Source organism: Clupea harengus, chromosome 24 (genome assembly GCF_900700415.2).
Source record: "Clupea harengus chromosome 24, Ch_v2.0.2, whole genome shotgun sequence".
In the NCBI taxonomy this organism is placed as follows: domain Eukaryota; kingdom Metazoa; phylum Chordata; class Actinopteri; order Clupeiformes; family Clupeidae; genus Clupea; species Clupea harengus.
In genome coordinates this window covers 216,179-226,047 of record NC_045175.1, presented here as the reverse complement: position 1 = coordinate 226,047, position 9,869 = coordinate 216,179, and positions in this window count along the sequence as shown.

The following is a 9,869-nucleotide window of genomic DNA, read 5'->3' as shown; positions in this document are numbered from 1 at the left end:
AATGTTGACATTAAATAAATATTTTCCCCCAAAACATGTGTGCCACAATTATTGGCACCCCTTAATTTATTGTTTTGTGCAGCCTCCCTTTGCCAAGATAACAGCTCTGAGTCTTCTCCTATAATGCGTGATGAGGTGTCAGGGAATTGTTCACCCTTTACCAGGACTGTATTAACCTCAGAATTAAGACACACACAACCAAGAATATAATAAATAACAGACTTTTACTTTTGCAAAGAGGAGTGCAGTGGTTTCAGACCGCTGTTCCACATACACTGACTCTCTGGTAAAATGTTGGACCCTATATTCACAGAAGATGTTCACAGTTCATACCTGGCAGACACTCCCATCTGCTCTTTGGTTCCCAGAGATAAGAATGTTTACCTAAGACCCCCAAACCCAGATTTTAACACAACAGTCAAAATGAGTTCACATAAACACATGGTCTCCTAATTCAGTCCTACCCTAAACATCAAATGACAGGTCTGAGTTTAACATCTCTGAGTTACAAAACCCCCACATTCTCACAAACTCATCCTTCCTCTAAATGAGAACAAAGAAACATCTGAGACTTCCATTTAACAAACTAATATCAAACTACAACACATATCATGATAATAATTATATAGCATATTTCTTTCACATGAGGTTGGTGAACACATGGTATGGGATCTGAGACCATTCCTACATACAGTATCTCTCCAGATCCTTCAGATTCTGAGGTCAACGTTTGTAGACTCGGCTTCAGCTCATCCCACATATTTTCTATGGGGTTTAGGTCGGGGGACTGTGATGGCCATGGCAAAACCTTTATTCTGCGGTCGGTGAACCATTTTTGTGTTGATTTTAAGGTGTGCTTCAGATCATTGTCCAGCTGGAAGGTCCAACCACGGCCCATTTTAGGCTTACTGGAAGGGGCTGTTAGGTTTTCATTTAATATCTGCTGGTATTTGATGGAGTACAAGATACCATGTATCCTAACAAGATGTCCAGGGCCTTTGGAAGAAAAACAGCCCCATAACATCAAAGATCCGCCACCATACTTTACAGTGGGTATGAGGTGCTTTTCTGTATGGCTATCTTTCTGTCTACGCCAAACCCACCTTTGATGTTTGTTGCCAAAAAGCTTTATTTGGTCTCATCTGACCATATAACTCGGTCCCATTGAAAGTCTGACTTACATTTGGCAAACTGTAGGCGCTTTAGTTTGTTGTTGATTGACAGCAGAGGGTTTTTTCTGGCAACCCTCAAAAACAACTTGTGGTGATGTAGGTGGCGTCTGATGGTAGTCTTGGAGACTTTCTGACCCCAAGACTCAACTAACCTCTGCAATTCTCCAGCTGCCATTTTGCCAGTCGAACCATCCTCCTCACGGTGCGTGGGGTCAATTTACAGACAGGTCCTCTTCCAGGCTGATTCCTTACATCTCCTGTCGCTTTAAACTTTTTAATTATTGCCATGATAGTGGAAATGGGTATTTTCAACTGTTTAGAGGTTTTCTTATATCCATTTTCTGATTTGTGCAGCTCAACAACTTTACGTCGCACATTGTCACTGTGTCCTTGGGTCTTTCCCATAGTGATGAGTGACTAAGGGAATTTGGCCTGTGTGACACTCATATTTATACCCCAGTGAAACAGGAAGTCATGGTTGACCACTAAAGAGTTCCTAATCAAACAGGTGATCTTAAAAATGTAAAACATGATTGGAAATATATTTCAGTTATATTTTAATTACAAGATTTTCTAGGGGTGCCAATAATTGTGGCACACATGTTTTGGAGAAAAATATATATATTTTTTTTCTTTCAATAATTTTACTTCAATGAAAAGGTAAGATTTTTGTGAATATTTTGAGTGAAAGACCAAGAAGATAAACAGCAAAGACATATTTTTTCATAGCCTGTTTTGCTCATATTCAATAAGGGTGCCAACAATTGTGGAGGGCACTGTATGTGTATGTGTGTTTCATTTACCCATTGATCCACAAAATCTTACTAGCCTGACTGTGGGCACCCAGCAGGAGCAGAAGGATATTGAAAGCAAAACAAACAAAACCAAACAAATGTAGTCCCAGTTGCCAAAGCAAGTTACATGCAGCAGCAAAAAACTAACCTTTAAGTTAACTGACCAGCTAATGTTACAGTGACAATTTTATTACATTTTAAGCTGTGTATGTTTCAGATTGCCTCTGACAGGAGTCAAATATTTAGTAAAAGAGAATTCAAAGACCGAGACTACAGTGAGAATAATGATGACAACAACAACAATAATTTATGGCCACTTTCTCTCATGTTCTGCTTCAAATCTTCAATAATAATCTTTAATCTTGTGTGAAACATCTGTAAGATTAACCTTTTCTCAGCACATTAGATGAGGAGAAGGTCTGTAAGATCTTAAAGATTCGTTAAAATTAAGACACTTTTCATTTACAACCTGTTTATTTGTTTGTCTGCTTTCTGGGTCTGGGTCCACTGTTGTTACTCTCCTCACTGCCAATGCATATATATATTGTTGCATGTTGCAGGACTGGTGTCATTTCCATATTCATAGTTTACACAAAAGTACACAAAAGGAAGGTTCAAAGTGTTTGTTTCATTACAGCTTCTGATCATAGCCCTTTACATGGCCGCACCAGATTCTCTGAGATCTGAGATACCCCAAAAGGACAAAATCACTGATTGTAATGCCATATATATGATCTTGGAAGGGTATTATACATTGCAGGATCGTATAGAATGACTATGATGTGAAGTTTTGATTTTATGACTATAAAGCCACTCGTGGTGTTTACCACATTTTTGTCTCCCAGCAAGACAAAACGGGAAGACTGGAGGTTTGTCTGTAGCCTACTCTCCTCAGCTAATAGTTCCCTTCGTGGTCAAGCACTCTGTGTGCTAATAGTCAGCTAATAGTTTCCTTTATGGTCAAGCACTCTGTGCTCCTAGATGTACATGTTTGGTTCTGTACAGTTTGTGGGTGGGTCATCCATAACGACAACCATGCCGTTTGTTCATGATGTGTCTTCTCAGCAATATGCAGCAGTGAGTAGGCCAAGAGTAGGGGGGTGTTTCATATCTGAACTCAACCTAGATGATGTTAGATGGCTTTGAGACCAGCCCTTAGTATTATAGAGGTTTACATTATATTAAAATATAATTTGTCACCTTTTCTTTTTCCAAGATGTGTACGGCTAAACAACTTTTCATTTCAAGTTTAGTAGGGTTGAAGTACATGGTGCGCTAGCCTGTAGAGAAACTCGCTGTCTGGTATTGACTTAGTGTCTGCTTTACTATCTACCTAGACTACTTGTAACCTACATTTTAGTGTACAATTACACTTTCTTCTCTAATAGTAAGCTACAGTACAACCAAAAGGCTTATCCTTACATTGTCACTATATGGGGCGGGCGTGTCACCACAAAATTAGTCTAGTGTTGCAATAGTTAATTCCAAGATACAGCAATTTGAAACGAGAGTGTGTCAATATATGCATCTGTCACCGAAATATTACACTGTAAAGCAACTTATGAATATAACTTTGAAGGTCAAATAAATGCCTTTGTGCATTTAAGTTTTTATCAAGGTGATGGATGTTTTTTCCGTTCAGACACCAGTTTTGTCAAAGCCAAAGTTTCCGTTTTCATCAGTCTGGTAATTTCGGGGCAATTGCTCGGTCATTAGCTTAGCTTCGTTTTGGAGCTTGACATGGTTTTAAATTTGCAAGTCACAGAAGAGTTCAGATGTCTTAAGCCCCGTCACTGTCATACACACCTGTGGTTTATACCTTATTTTCTCAACTATTAACTGCACCGTATATACTCTATATGTAATTTTATAAAACAAACCTGTGTATTGACCCCACCCATGTATTAACCACGGCCATGTAGTTGTGGTGTGAGCGCTACTAGCCATTTAACAGTTGTATGAAGTAGGGATGGGCATTTCAAACAAACAAAAAAACTACACCCACACCCCCTCCCCGCACGCATGCACGCACACAAGCACGCACAAATACCCCACCCACACTCCTTAGAAAATAACAAGTAAAACATTTGTGTTCAGATTGTCAAGCCAGTATGCACCGTTTTTTCCCGACTTCACCACCAACTCCAGTTAGCTCACTTCCCAAAACGTGGGATTGGTTGATAGAATTAAAAAGGGGCAGGTGCCGAGCCAGTGGCTGTCCTGTAGGCAAGAGGAAGACATTCAAATATAGTCATATCATATAGAGAGAGTGAGCAATGGGTTATCAGCAGAGGAGTTAAATGTCTCCTTGTGGGCTGATCAAAGACTAAATGCACTACATTCTGGATCATCTGCAGCGTCTCGTCACACGTAAGCAGCCCGGCTAGAATAGCAGTGCAATAGTCTAGTCTTCAACAGACCAGGGGCTTCACAAGGAGGTGCATATTGATAGAGTGTGATCTTCCCGCTGAACTGACAAAACCTTGGGACAGAAGCCTTAGTTGGCGTCAAGTTGGTTGTTAATATTTTGGTATGACTGGTATGTCTCATTGACAGAAGTAATCATGTCAAAAGTTGCAACATTAACTGAGATCTGAGGGACACAAGTATGACAATGGTGCATGGTCTTCATCTACAAATTAAAACTCTAACCTCCACAACTCTTACTCTTTAAGACACAACCTCTGTGACGGTGAGAAAGAGTTCATTACGGAAAGACAGATCGTAGTGCAGAACGCTCTGAAGAGACATGGCATTCACGTTCCTCATGTGGTGAGCAGCTCTGCAAGAAGTTTGCATTCGTCAGTGTTTAAATAGATTCTTCATCAGGGTCGTAAAGTCCTGAGAACATTGTAATTTTTTTCCATGGTGGTCTTGACAAGTGAAATGGCATTTGTTCTATCACAATGTATATATTTTAAACAATTTGTAATAATGTAATTTAGAAAGAATCACAAAAAGATATTGTTTATGATACTGTTTCAATGTTGTATGTTATTTTCTCAGAAAAACGTCCCTCGTGTGGCACTGTTGGGTTCTGGTGGTGGACAAAGAGCCCACACCAGCTTCCTAGGTGTTATACAGCAGTTAAATAACGAAGATCTCCTGGACAGCTTCCTCTATGTGGCTGGAGTGTCTGAATCCACATGGTCAGTATCTGTTTATGTTTATGGTATTTGGCAGATGCTTTTGTCCAAAGTGTCTAACAAAAAACTATTTTTGAAAGATTACAAGCCAGTAAAGCAATACACATAATACAACAAAATAAGCATAATAATATGTACAGTTTTTTCCAATCATTTTCACTTCATACCATGTCCACATTTTCAAAACTCTACACATGGTGGGCTTTACAGACACCTCAGGACATCAGTTAACCTTTGGTGTAAAATGCACTACAACCACCAAAATACTTCATACTTTACAGCGACAATTACAACTAAATTGTTCCTTCCTACATGTACCGCACCCTTTTTGTATAGGTGGTAACAAGGCTGTAAACAAAACAAAATAATAAAACTGAATACATTTCCAAATCTGAATAAGCTGTCTTATTTCAAGTGTGTACTGTAATTTCAGTTGTCTGTCAAAATACTGCATATTTTATCTAAAAGTCTAAAACAGTGATATAAAATGTATTACATTACATTAGCATAACAACTCATGATTAAATTCTTGAATGTACCAAGGCTGATGACAGAACGGACAGCAAGGTAGGTCATGCCACTGAGGTACCACATCTGAAAAGTGTCTCGGCTGCAAGATTGCTGCAGAGAGTGGGCAAAGACAACCGATGTTCATTCAGGTTTCTCTGACCTGTTGCCTGTAATGGTTCTCAATGGACTACCCCCCGTTTCCCTAGAATTGGTTGCAGTCACTCAAACATCAGTTTGCTTCCTGACCCCAGGTGTCTGATTTGGTGGTCACAGCGGCTGCTTTACCATAAAATCTCATGTTCTCACACAGGATATGCTGTCATTTCTTACACAGGTGTATGTCCTCATTGTACCAAAACCACACATGGTCAAAGGATGCAGAGAAGGCTACAAGAGAAGCATTGTTGAGCATGTCGGCGGGGACGGGTCCGACATTTTCCGAGGCTGTGCGGTGGCTCAGGGAGAGAGATGAGTATGGGAATCTTTCCCTCTCTGATGTCTGGGGTGTGATTACTTGCAGAATCAAGGGTGTATCTGTGAGTATAAAAGTACTACAAAGTATGTTTTTATAATTACCCTACAGTCTATATACAGTCTACACATAAAGGCTCAATTGCAGCAATTAGGCAATTAACACCAATGAGGCTAGCCTGCAGTTTTTGTGTGTTACAGTCTACCAGAGACATTGCATTAAGACTCTTATGACCACCGCCCCTTGAGGTCTCTCTCCTGAGATGAACTCTTATTATATTGCAACCTTTTAGAGGTTTCCCTCTTTGTCTTATTTCTACTGTACTTTGCCCTTCAATCTTCAATCCAATTGGCGGTTGTCATGGGTGATCATGTCAGCCCTATTAAAACTATCAAGCAAATGAAAGTCAAAATGAAAAGTTCCTCAGAATGTATGACCTGTCAAGAAGACTGACTTGCATTCTGATTTGTATTCTCATTAAGGGAATATCTTTTTAAACATGCCCTGTTCCTACACATATGCATGGCAGTCATTGATGGACTCAATAGGGAAATAGAAGACTGAGGTTTATAAAGTATAAAGTTTGATGTATGAATTGTTTTCAAAAAAATTATATAACATGATCTATTGTCATTTTTTCTCCATCAGCTGGAGACTAGGCCTTTAACAGATGACAAAGATAAACATGGAGCCAATCCGTACCCTCTCTACAGCGCCGTTGAAAAGCATTGCCTTGACAACAACATGCTAAAAGGTACAACACCATAATGCACACACACAATTGTGTTTGAATCCCTATACAAGAAAACGAATAGGAAACAGAATGTGTGTGGGTGTGCACTGATTGTCATTATTAGATGGGCATACTGAAACAACATCTGTCATCATCGACTACTGCAGTGGCAGTGGCTCACATGTGACACTGTGTGTATGTCAAAAGCACAACTGATATTAGTTCATCAAGACATACCTTATACATAGGTTTACGGGTAATCTGTTCAAAAGCACAACTGATATTAGTTCATCAAGACATAAATTATACAAAGGTTTAAGGGTTATCTGTTCAAAAGCCCAACTGATATTAGTTCATCAATACATACATTATACATAGGTTTAAGGGTAATCCGTTTAAAAGCACAACTGATATTAGTTCATGAATATATACATTATACAAAGGTTTAAGGGTAATCTGTTCTCCAGCCCTGACAGTTTCTAAACTGCAAAATTCTTCTTCTGTAACAGAAATGTGGTTTGAGTTCAGTCCCCACGAGTCTGGATTCCTAGAGCATGGGGCTTATGTTGATACATCACTGCTGGACAAGAACTTTGATAGGGGACATGTGAAACCTTCCAAGGCGGAGCCAGTGGACATGGTTCAACTGCAAGGTTTTTGTTATCACACCCTAACACAGGATAGGTGCTAGGAACAATGGGGAGGCTACTGTTGTTCTAATGCAGAGCTATTGGCTGGGCCACACACTTTAGACAGGGGAGCTCTTACCGCTTAACTTTACCCTCTACGTATCACTGGTAAAGACTGCGGTTTTATAGTATCAACAAACTTCAATCCCCAGTGTCATCAAAAACTGTTAACCTTACCATTTATGTTAACATTACTTTGCTATAAGATGAAACAGTAAGTGCTTACAGTTAAAATGCCCACCTGGAAATAAAGGTTTGTGGCCATTTTTAGCTAGCTCTCAATATTGGCTTTTCTTGAAGATGTAGCTAAAGATAAGTTACAGAGATATAGATAGAATAGGGCTCTGGCCAGCATCTACTTTGCCTTCTGGGCTCTTCAGCATTTCTGTATGATCATGCCAAACAGTCATTATAACATAAATCTTTGGACAAGACAAATGTGGCCTTCAGATTTTCTCGGCTAGGGCACTGAACATGTTATGAATTTGAATAGCATCCTCAGGACCATCCATTACTATTCTTAGAGAAGAGATTTACTTTAGCCTTTGCTTGATATGCTCCAGTTGTAAGCTGATGGATAGCTGATGGATACATACTCAATAACCAGCCAACTCACATTTGCTTCATTTGTTTTTCTGTACATTACTTGTGACTCAAACAAATTGATGATGAACTGCCATTCTCAATCAGAGTCATTTTCATCCCCCAGGGAAACTTAGAATACCATGATTAACATGATTACCTATCCCCTTAACCATGAATATCTAGTGACATCTAACCCTGATTTTTGCAGGAATTTGTGGATGTGCAATGGGAGATTTAAACAAAATCATAGAATGTATCATAAATGTTATCTGGGACTGGATCTCCTCAATTGGCCTTGGTATGTTACTTTACCAGTATAACCCTTGCAACTTCAGCACAATACTTTCCACACAGTTCATTTTATGTAATCTAAGGTCAATGTCTTTTTAGTAGTAATGAATCTACTAAATGTTTCGCCTTGGAACTCTCACACGGCAGACCTGAATTATAATCTAGCACATTATGTATGTTCTTACCAAATAATAATGAAGTATATTTTATATCTTACAGTGTTACGCAATGTTGATGAGCCAGGTAAATTGCTTTTATGTTTGCTATACATTATATGTTAAACCTTTATATATTAATACCAGTACAGGGTATTGGTCAGTTAAAATATTGTGTGTGTGTGTGTCTGTTTTTTTTTTTACTTAAAGGAAAGGCTGACGTTGTATTCATATTGGCTGACTTGATGGAGAGTTATGCAGACACTGAGCACAGCTTCCTTGAGTTGGAAAGCCTGAAACATCTCCTTGGAGGTACAGCATTTTGAGTTTCACACATCTTCCAATCTAAAATGACTGAACAGTAGAACAGTGTCCTGTTCAAACACATAAAGCAATGGTAGTCTTAAAAAAAAATCATTATACTTTCATAATCACTAAACATGACATAAGCACACATCATTTATTTTAATAATATGATATATAAAGATGCTGAATGGGTTCGTCGGGTTTTCTATTGTCCTGAAGGAATTTATTTGTATCTGTGGTTATGAGTGATGGAGTTGAAGACGTTTGTGCTGCCATCTAGATCACTACCAAGAATTCAGCCCCTCACTCAAGGGAGTGGATCATGAGAGCTGGAGAAACATGAATGATCAAGACAAAAATACATTTGTGGAAAACCTCTGTGATGAGCTGGCAGCTTCAGCAGACAAGTGGGGTAAAGGCCCTTTGGACGTACCCGAGTCAAAAAGCATATTTGATGATGGTAAGAGCCTTTGTTTAAATCTTCTGATAGCAGCTGATGCAAGGAAGTAGGCCTAAATGTTTTAACCTTAAAGCAACACTATGAGGCAATTTGCTACTTTTGAGGGAGGTTTTATGGGACACTAGTTTTGGTTTCATCTTCAAATATATGTTGATGATATATGGTCTGTGAAGGACAGATAAACACAATTGTCGTTACCACTTACCTGTCTAGAATCCGTCGAGAAATGTCAGCTAACTTTATCGCCAAAAGACGGCAGTTAGCACATTAGCAAGCTTTTATCAATGACAACTTGGCTGTTGTAGGTCTTTGCAAGGTTTTATATGGCTTTCAGCTAGTTAACTCGCTAGTTTTAGACCAAAACGCTTAACTGCTGCTTTGAAAGGTTCTGTTGTGACATGGACTGAGGTTCAGTTTTTGTAAAGCAATATGCATCATATGCATTGATGGTTCTGAATTTGTGTGCAAATGCCTACTGTGTTCAAAGTTAAAGATGAGGAAAGGTGGAAAAGTACTGGTTTCTATCTGAATCAAAACTCAAGGCTGAAGTGCGTTA